Raw genomic sequence first — 11641 nt, forward strand, 5'->3', positions numbered from 1 at the left:
GTGCAGGACACCGTTAATGTGGGATGAAGTTGGAGACCGTCAGTTGTTTGGACCAGATTTGATCAAAGAGTCCGAAGAGAAGGTTAAGTTGATTCGCGACAGACTAAAGGTAGCACAGTCCAAGCAGAAGAGTTACGAAGATTCAAAACGCAAGGAGGTAGTCTATGAAATCGGAGATGGAGCATATCTCCGTGTGTCACCTCTCCGAGGAGTTAAACGTTTTGGAGTTGAGGGAAAGTTAGCCTCGAGATTTGTAGGACCATACGGAGTTCTGGAACGTATGGGAGAAGTGGCCTACAAGTTGGAGTTACCCGAAGGACTGTCAGGAGTTCATGATGTGTTTCACGTTTCCCAGTTGAAGAAGTGCCATGCAGAGATGGTTGATATTCCTGTGAGAGATAGAGTGCCCCTGGAAGCAATTTAGTTGGATAGTGATTTGACCTACGAGGAGAAACCCGTAAAGATTCTCGAGTTTGCAAGCGGAGTTACACGCAGCAAGGTTATCAAGTTTTGCAAAGTTCGGTGGAGCCACCATACCAAGGATGAAGCCACCTGGGAATGAGAGGAAGACCTACGTAAAGACCACCCGCACCTATTTTCTAGCCAACCCGAATCTCGAGGGCGAGATTCACCTTAAGGGGGTAGGTTTATAACATCCCAAATTTTCAATTTGGAATGTTATACATAGGTTATCATATGCATATCATATTTTATTTGCATCTCGTTTGCGATCCTAGAAATCCTAAGCAACTCAAGGACCCACCGAGAGAGTTGGGGATTTCACTATTTTCAGATTTGAACTTTTCTCAAATTTGAAAAGAGGATCACTTTGGTTTTAATATGTTTCTCTCTAAAATATTTCCAATACAAAAATAAAAGAGAGGAGATAAAAGGAGTTCTCCAAAATAAAAGAAATATTGGAGGAAAAATGTTAAAATCAAATAAATATTTTATTTGGGTTTTTATTGATATTTTATTTGAATTAGAAAAATATGCATTTTATTCAAATTGCATTTTAGGTCGGAAAAATGTTCACTTTGTTCTAAATATTTTATTTAGATGGTGAAAATTATTTTTGGCATTTTTAGATTTTTATATTTATTTAGGATTTTCTTCGGCGGAATTGTTAAAAAAAACGTTTCGCCTGACTCGGCCAACGGCCCAGCCGCGCCACCGTCTCCTGCCCCGACTCGGGACCGGAGTCCCGAGCGCCCGCGCCGCCGCTGCCGAGTCCCGTCGGGATATGCCTCCCGAGGCCGTGCCCCCTCGCCCAAGCCGCCACCCCCCGAGGCCTTTATAAGCGCCCACCCCGCCACCGCCGCCTCCCAAGCCGCGCCGCCGCCGTTACCCGCCGCCGCCGCTGCTTGCGCCGCCGCTGCTACGCCGCCGCCCGCGGAGCTCCGCCGCCTCGCCGTGAACCCGCCGCCGCCACCGGTTTTGTCCAGTTTTTCATCGGTTTATTTTCGGTAAACCCTAGATCTATTTCAGTTTATTTAATAGATCGATTTTCTTGGTTTAGAGCTATTTTGCAAACGTTCGTTCGTTTAAATCTAATAACGAACGAATTCGTTTGTTTGTCTCTGTTAGCGGACGTTAGTCCGATAGATTTTTCTTTTTATTTTATTTTCGGCTAGGGACCTATCCGTGAATATATTTTTATCGCAGATTAGCCCCTGAACTTCAAACCCTCGCAACTTTTCAACCGTTCGTCCAAATCCAGTGAAACCAACGCGAAAATCTTCGTCTCAAACCCCTCTTTCCAGTTAATCAACTTGAACATGATTTTGGCAATTTAAAATTTTGGGTTCAAGCAGATTTGAATTCGAAGCTCTTTTGATCGTAGTTTCAGTTCTTTAGCTCCGATTCGATTAATTCTTTTTGCAAATCGAAGCTCTTCAGTTGAACTTTCAGTTTGGACTTTCTTATATGAGTTTTATCCTTGCATCTATGCTTGAGTGCTTATGTATGCTATTGTTTGTTTGCGATAGAATTTCCGTAGTGCGAAGCGTGCTACTACGAGTCTCTAGGGTTTGCAGATCGTCAGCAAGACAAGTAACACTTTGATCATACCCCTTTATTACCCAGTTTTTATGCATTAGTTCCAATCCTCAAACATTGCATGAGTAGGATCTGATTAATATGTGGGTATTGGGAAATAGATGATGAGGTAGAACCTATTGCCCTTTATTATCAAACCCTGGGAGTTACTTCTATGTTAAGGTTATACTGCTATGCTATGCTTGTAGACGTGGATTGGTTGAGTGTATCCATGACAGATGTGAGAGTTGTTAATTAAGGGTTAACTTAAGGTGGCTACTTAAATACACATCTGGGTGGATTGGTTGCGGGCACCTGGAGAATCCAGTGTTGTCCTAGGATATCCCGGAGTACCCGTGTGATCATCCTACGGTTCGCCACCCAGGCTCAAAGGGATCATAAGATTATTCATGCTAGAAACTTACGTGTGCAGCCACAAGCCATTATGGGCTCTGGCATAGTTGAGTATGTTGCGTGACCTCTTTCAGTGGTAGGCTAGCAGATGTAGGGGAAAGTAGGTGTAACTGTCTACCCAGATTAAAGAGTAGATGCTTCTGAAAGACTGTGTCTCGGTCATCCGTTTCTCAAACACCATGTAGTGCAAGAAATCCAATGGAGGAGATCGAGTCTTGTGGGGAAAAGTGCGCAAACCTCTGCAGAGTGTACAAACTAATCATGGTTAGTCGTGTCCCCGGTTATGGACATCTTGAGTATCTGGTTCTTGAATTGTCATGTTGATCTCATCACTCTAAATTAATTTGTTGGGTTGTTAATACTGCTTAATTGGGATTGAGTTGGAGGAACCTTCTCAATGTTTGTCAAAATATATTCCTTTGTTGTAGGAAAAAATTGGCTTTTTCGCAAAACCATGATAACCATAGAGCCTCCTCCAGTCATATATGCATGTAGTGTTAGCATTTACCTGTTCATTGCTCTACTGTGTTATTTTGCCAGCATATTCCATGTGCTGACCCGTTTCGGGCTGCAACGTATTATGTTGCAGACTTTTCAGACGAAGAGTAAGGTGCGATAGGTCGTTGTCGTGCACTCAGCTATGCCGTTGGAGTTGATGGACTCATTTACCTTCGATGCTTCCACAGTTATCTTTTAGATGGCCTTAAGCCATATTATTGTAATAAGTTCTCTTTTGAGACATTCAATGTAATAAGTGTGTGACTGCACTTTGTTATAAATCCTTCAAGTATTGTGTGTGTCAGCATTACCGATCCAGGGATGACACTTATGCACAGAGATTTGACCGTGTGAGGTCGGATCGCTACAATTGATCATTCAGTTTTATTGCTATTGCTTTCTTCATGTCAAATACATATTCCTTCGACTATGTGATTATGCAACTCCTGGATACCGGAGGAATATCTTGTGTGCTATCAAACATCACAGCATAACTAGGTGATTATAAAGATGCTCTACAGGTATCTCCCAAGGTGTTTGTTGGGTTGGCATAGATCGAGATTAGGATTTGTCACTCCGAGTATCGGAGAGGTATCTCTGGGCCCTCTCGGTAATGCACATCATAATAAGCCTTGCAAGCAATGTGACTGATGAGTTAGTTGCAGGTGATGTATTACGGAACGAGTAAAGAGACTTGCCGATAACAAGATTGAACCAGGTATGAAGATACCGACGATCGAAACTAGGGCAAGTAACATACCGATGATAGAGGGAATAACATATGTTGTCATTACGATACGACCGATAAAGATCTTTGTAGAATATGTGGGAACCAATATGAGCATCCAGGTTCCGCTGTTGGTTATTGACCGAAGAGGTGTCTCGGTCATGTCTACATAGTTCTCGAACCCGTAGGGTCCGCATGCTTAACGTTAGATGACGATTTTATATTATATGAGTTATGTGATTTGGTGACCGAATATTGTTCGGAGTCCTGGATGAGATCACAGACATGACGAGGAGTCTCAAAATGGTCGAGAGGTAAAGGTTCATATATAGGACGATGATATTCGGACACCGGAAGTCTACCGGGGGTACCGGGTACATATGGGGTCACCAGAAGGGTTTCTAGGCATCCCCCCGGCAACTACATGGGCCTAATGGGACAACAGGGGGACAGACCAGCCCCTAAGGGGCTGGTGCGCCCAATGAGGCCGAAATAGGAGGAGAAGGAAAGAGGGGAAGAGAGAAGGAAGGGGAGGGATTCGGCCTCCCCCTTCCTTCCCTCCACTCTCCTCCTTCCTTCCCCCTCCGTAAGTTGTGGAAAGGGGGGAGGCCGAATTGGGAGGCGTCGAAGTAGGATTCCTCCTACTTGGGGCGTCCCCTTGGCTGCTTCTCCCTCCCACCTATATATATGAGGGAGGGAGGTGCCTAGAACACACACCAACAATTGTTAGCCGTGTGTGGCGCCCCCCTCCACAGTTTACGCCTCCGGTCATATTCACGTAGTGCTTAGGCGAAGCCCTGCGCGGATTACTTCACCATCACCGTCACCACACCGTCGTGCTGACGGAACTCTCCCTCAACACTTTGCTGGATCAAGAGTTCGAGGGACGTCGTCGAGCTGAATGTGTGCAGAACTTGGAGGTGGGTGCTTGATCGGTCGGAAGGAGAAGAAGTTCGACTACATCAACTGCATTAACAAACGCTTCCGCTTTTGGTCTACGAGGGTACGCGGACACACTCTCCCCCTCTCATTGCTATGCATCTCCTAGATAGATCTTGCGTGAGCGTAGGAATTTTTTTGAAGTTGCATGCTACGTTCCCCAACAGGAAGAAGATCAAGAAAAAGGATTACACACACATAAAGAGTGTTCTTGATAGTGCCATATTAAGCTTCATCATGTCTGGTGGATATGTCAAGGTGAAAAAGTATAAGAAGAACGGGCTGGGTTTCGGCCATAAGACCGACTTCTGCTGCATCCAGCAACCGTACACCAGTAAGGCTGATGGATTCTACCTCATGCATCACTTGATTGAGTACATAAGGGGATAATAAACGCCTTTGCATGTCAGCTACTTACAATGATGCCGAGTTGTCAACTGGACCACAAGCATAGGAAGGACACGGGATTATCGAATCCGAGCTGAGTTTTATCACGTACAGCGTGAACTTGCCCAAGTGATCATGAAGGGGGTCCTCGAACTAACAGGGATGTCCTACCATGGGCCAATCATGCGGGAAGATGTCTGAGCACTGCTACTCGCTCAGCGTATGGACCTGAAGCATTTCATGAAGCTCGGGTGCTTCCTCCCTGACTATGAAGATCGGACCACCGACATGGAGGAATGATTGATGATGACAATGTGTCACTACTGTGTTTTTATGGCAAAACTTTGAATTTATGCATGGCAAAACACAGTGATGTAATTAAACCGTCCTCCTGGACTAGCGTAGATTGCTCTAGTTAATTATTTTGGGTATGAGGAACTTCGTTATTTATGTTTACTATAGATTTCTTGTATTTTGCTAATTATGCCTCTTTGTGTTTGTCAAGTACATTATGTTGCATATTATCATTGAATTCATCAACTGACGATGCAGGTACATATATCAGAGATGGCGAAGGACTGCTACGCCGTATTCGTTGGGAGGATTCTAGGAGTGTACGACCACTGGCCAGATGCTCAGGCCCAGTGGACAGGTACCCGGGCGCTAGCCACAGAGGGTTCTACAGCAGCGCCGAAGCGGAAAATAGTTATTTGAGGTGGACGCTCCGGCAAGAGAGGGAGCAAAACCAGTGCCTCAAGAAGTACTACATAGTCGCGCTCTTGCTCATACTGATCACTCTTCTCTTCTACATCATGGTTTATATAGAGATGATGAAACTTGTGTGTGTGCCATGACCATGCAGTTGCATTTATTCGAGACATGACATGACTTGTGTATCGCTATTTTCATGATGTGATGATATTTGTGTAGGATGATGATGATGATGGTATGACGAGACTACTGTATGTGTATGATATGATGAGAATAATGTATGTTTATTATGATATGATGAAACTACCGTATAGAGCATGCACAAATACATCACAAATACGTAGAGGGGAAATAAATTTGTGAAAGCAGGAATATTAGCAGTAGCGCTGGTAGGCGCCTAGCAGCAGCGTTTGCTTTGGTGCAGCGCTATAGAGAGTTAGCAGTAGCGCTGGTTCAAGCGGCGCTACTGCTAATCATACTTACTAGTAGCACTGGTCCGAGCAGCGCTACTGCTACAACTTAGCTGCAGTGCATTAGCAGTAGCGCTGCCTCCAGCGCTACTGCTATAGGTATTTCCAGCGCTGTTAGTAGGCTTTCTCCTAGTAGTGAGGGGCCGCACAAGGGGGCATGGCGTGCCTACCCCCCTAGGCGCGCCCCCTGCCTTGTCGCTCCATCGTCTATTGTCTGGTCTCCCCTCGAAGCTTCTAGGGTCTCTTTTAGTCCAGAAATATCATCAAAATGTTTCATCATGTTTGGACTTTGTTTGGTATGGATTTTCTGTAAAACAAAAAACAAGCAGAAAATAACAACTGGCGCTGGATAGTGAGTTAATAGGTTAGTTCCCAAAATTGATATAAAATGGTATATAAAGCATACAAGATTGATAATACAATAGCATGAAATAATAAAAAATTAAAGATACGCTGGAAATGTATCAACACACGAGGGCGCCACAAGCTCAAGGGGCGTGCCACCTAGGCTTGTGGGCCCAACAGAGCTCTGTTTGACCTAATTTTTGGCCTATAAATTCCCTAAAATCCAGAAACCCCCAGAGTGAGACTCGAAATAATTTTATCACCGCCACAAGTCTTTGTTCTTCTGCAATTCCATCTTGAGGCATTTTCTGGTACTATGTCGGAGGGGGAAACCATTGGGGAGGCAATCTTCATCAACCTTGCTGCCTCGAGAACCTACGGGTCCATAGTAGTTGCTAGATGATTCTCTCTCTGATCTTCAATACAATGATCTCTTTGGAGATCTATTTGATGTAACTTTTGTGTTGTGTTTGTTGCGATCCGGTGAATTTTGTGTTTACGATCAGATTATTCATTGAAAGTATTTGAGTCTTTTCTAAGATTTATATATGTGTGATTTTATAGCCTTGTATTTCTCTCCGATCTATCTCTTTTGGACAATTAGATTGATCTATTTTCAGTGAGGGAGGTGCTTGGTAGTAAGTTCAATCTTGCAGTGTCCTCACTCTATGACAGGAGCAGTTGCAAGGCAGAGATTTTAATATTGATACTAAGGGTAAAACGACCGGGTTCAGACATATTTTGTGATCTTACTTTGTCTACATTTTCTATCAATTGCCCAACTGTAAGCATTTGCCTTCATTGTCTCGGGTGTAACCCTCTTGCCTTCGTTGGGTGCAAGCATTTGCAGTGTGTGTGTGTAGGTATCGCTTATCTTGTTTGTGTGGCATCTCCTACTGGTTCGATAAACCTTGGCTCTTAACTGTGTGAAATACTATCTGCTACTATACTAAATCACCCTTCCTCTTCAGGGAAAACCCAACGCCTATCACAAGTAGCAGAGGTGACACAAAAAAATGTGACGATGAGAGAAGAAGCAACATCATTATCATTTTTAGTGTGTACACAATTCAAAGTAGCACCACTCGATGCTTTACAAAGTAGTAATTTTGATGAGCTTCATGTGTTACATACTAGTGGGGAACCTTGCTTGTCATCGGAATATACAAGCCAAGTTCTATAATGTAGTTTTTAGCCCTAAAAACCTACATTATAGAACTTGGCTTGTATATTCTGACGACGAGCATTGTCAAAAGCTTGAGGTCTTAATGATTAAGAAAATTGGATGCACCACCACTTAGTCCATAGGAGAGCTTTCATAAATTCATAGCTCTGTGTGCATCCTAGTTGCATGACAATCCCTACTCCTTGTGTTAATATCGATCATAAGGACTTCTCAATCGCCAAATGACCAGTTGTGTTGATGCAAGACTTTCTTTGTTTTTGACTGTTCAAACCCTAATCATCATTCTGTTTCCCCTGATAAGTGTGATGCATAGGCTTGCTCTCAGCTCTAGATAGGTAGTTGATTGATTAATTAATGCACATACGATCTTGCTAGTATGACTTGGGTTGGTGTTCTTGAAGTGATCGCTAATGTATACTTTCTTTTGTCTATGACAGACATCGCTTTGTTCCGAATATAATGTTGACGTTCTCTCTAAACCTTGGGCAATGGGAATTTGGATGGCATAAAAATATTCCTCTTTGTTGAACTTCATGGCAATGAGGTAAGATGCTTGCACGTATTCTAGCTAACTTTTGCAAACTTGCATGAAAGATATGGATACACTTTTGGACTCTATTTTCAATGTAGTCTTTAGAGTTAGCAACATTGAGCTTAGGTAGTCAATCTTCTTATTCGAGGATGAGCAAGGTTTAAGCTTGTTGCATACGCATATTATCTCCATATATCATGTCCCATTGAGAAAATTTCATGTCCATGTATATCATTTCAGTATTTACCTTTTTCATCACAAGCATTACATAATCTTTATTATTTGTTGGTTTTTATTAGTTTTCTTTGTTTTTGTGTGTTTTGTAGGTGATGTGGAACTCCCATGGACTTAACATGATGAAGGAGATTGAACAGAGGATATTGATGTCGCTGGAAGCTACGTCGATATTTCCCCAAAGAGGAAGGGATGATGCAGGACAACGGCGGTAGGTATTTCCCTCAGATATGAAACCAAGTTTATCGAACCAGTAGGAGAACCAAGAAACACAACGTAAACAGCCCCTGCACACAGATAACAAATCCTCACAACCCGACGTGTTAAATGGGTTGTCAATCCCTTCGGGGGTACGGCGCCTCAACATAGGCAAACGGGCGTGAGGTAAATTGTAGTAGATTGATAGATCGAACGCCAAATAAAATAAATAGATATAAAATGCAGCAAGGTATTTTTGGCTTAATAGATCTGAAAATAAATGCAAGGAAAAGGTAGATCGCAAAGGCAAATATATGAGAAAGAGACCCGGGGGCCGTAGATTTCACTAGTGGCTTCTCTCGAGAAAAATAGCAAACGGTGGGTGAACAAATTACTGTTGGGCAATTGATAGAACTTCAAATACTCATGATGATATCCAGGCAATGATCATTATATAGACATCACGTCCAAGATTAGTAGACCAACTCCTGCCTAGATCTACTACTATTACTCCACACATCGACCGCTATCCAGCATGCATCTAGTGTATTAAGTTCATGGAAAAACGTAGTAATGCAATAAGAACGATGACATGATGTAGACAAGATCTATCTATGTAGAGATAGACCCCATCGTTTTATCCTTAGTAGCAACGATACATACGTGTTGGTTCCCTTTCTGTCACTGGGATCAAGCACCATAAGATCGAACCCACTACAAAGCACCTCTTCCCATTACAAGATAAATAGATCAAGTTGTCCAAACAAAACCCAAATATCGAAGAAGAAATACGAGGCTATAAGAGATCATGCATAAAAGATATCAAAGAAACTCAAATACTTCCATGGATATAAAAAGATAGATCTGATCATAAAGTCAAAGTTCATCGATCCCAACAAACACACCGCAAAAGAGTTACATCATATGGATCTCCAAGAGACCATTGTATTGAGAATTCAGAGAGAGAGAGAGAGATGAAGCCATCTAGCTACTAACTACGAACCCGAAGGTCTACAAAGAACTACTCACGCATCATCGGAGAGGCACCAATGGAGGCGGTGAACCCCATCCGAGATGGTGTCTAGATTGGATCTGGTGGTTCTGGACTCTGTGGCGGCTGGATGAATATTTCGTCGACTCCCCTAGGGTTTTGGGAATATTGGGGTATTTATAAAGCAAAGAGGCGGTCCGGGGGGCACCCGAGGTGGGCACAACCCACCAGGGCGCGTCTGGGCCTCCTGGCGTGCCCTGGTGGGTTGTGCCCCCCTCGGGGCACCCCCCGGGCGCAGCCAGGGCCCATTATGTTCCTTCTGGTCCCAAAAAATTCTCCGCGAAGTTTCATTGCATTTGGACTCCGTCTGATATTGATTTCCTGCGATGTAAAAAACATGCAGAAAACAGCAAACTGGCACTTGGCACCATGTCAATAGGTTAGTACAAAAGATGAGATAAAATGACTATAAAATTATTATAAAACATACAAGATTGATAATATAACAGCATGGAACAATAAAAAGTTATAGATACGTAGGAGACATATCAACATCCCCAAGCTTAACTCCTACTCGTCCTCGAGTAGGTAAGTGATAAAAACAGAATTTTTGATGTGGAATGCTGCCTAACATGTCATATCATATTCTTTTCTTTATAGCATGGACAATTGGACTTTTATGTGATTCAAAGCAATAGTCTAGTTTTGACATGATAATTTAAATACTCAAGCATATCAACAAGCAACCATGCCTTTCAAAATATGAACGCTAAAATAAGTTATCCCTAGCCCATCATGCTCAACCATTGATCCATTCATGAAACACACTCGCATATTAGCTACACCCAATACTTAAGTACGATTATATTGCCTCCTAGTTGGTGCTTTTGTAAGAGAAGATGGAGATTCAAATTCAAAATAAAAATTGCATAAAGTAAAAGAAAGGCCCTTCATAGAGGGAAGTAGGGATTTGTAGAGGTGCCAGAGCTCAAAACGAAAAACTTAGAGATAAAAACATTTTGGGAGGTGTATCCATCCCACCAACGAAAACGACTTAGAGTTCCCAACACTTTCCATGCTAGATATATCATAGGCGGTTCCCAAACAGAAAATAAAGTTTATTCCTTTTTCCATCATACTTTCACTTTCCATGGCTAGTCGTATCCACGGTTGCCCTCCATACCAACACTTTCCAAGGAATTTATTATTTGACAACATAAAGTAAATTCATTTTTCATTTCGGGACTGGGCATCCGTAAAACCTTTGCCTTACTCTTGTGCATTGACAAGTGAATAAACACTCATCGTGAGAATAACACATCCAGCATGGAAAATATTAGCCACCCCTCACCGCTCCACGAGTGAAACAAACACACAAACGAGAAGTTTATTTTGAAAATTAGAGATGGCACATGCAAATTTGCTTAGAACGGCAAAAGAATACCGCATGTAGGTAGATATAGTGGACTCATGTGGCAAAACTGGTTTAAAGGATTTTGGATGCACAAGTAGAGATCATACTTAGTGCAAAACGAAGGCTAGCAAAAGATTGAGAAGCGACCAACCAAGAAACGAATAATCTCATAAGCAAGCATTAAGCATAATTAACACCAAATAATGCACCACAAGTAGGATATAATTTCATTTCATGACTATTGACTTTCGTGCTTGCATAGCGAATCACAAACCTTAACACCAATATTCTTACTAAAGCATAATTACTCATCAACATAACTCACATATCACATCATCATATCTCAAAACTATTACTAAGAATCAAGTTTATTTTGTCCAATGATCTTCAGGAAAGTTTTTATTATATCCTTCTTGGATATCTATCACTTTGGGACTAATTTTCATGTGTTGCTTTTCATAAGCTCAAAAATATATCAGTGAAGATCATGAGTATAATTTTTCTTCTTTCTTTCTCTCAAAATAATTTAAGTGAAGCAAGAGAGAATTTCTTGAAAAT

This window comes from Aegilops tauschii, chromosome 7 (assembly GCF_002575655.3).
Source record: "Aegilops tauschii subsp. strangulata cultivar AL8/78 chromosome 7, Aet v6.0, whole genome shotgun sequence".
Taxonomy (NCBI): Eukaryota; Viridiplantae; Streptophyta; class Magnoliopsida; order Poales; family Poaceae; genus Aegilops; species Aegilops tauschii.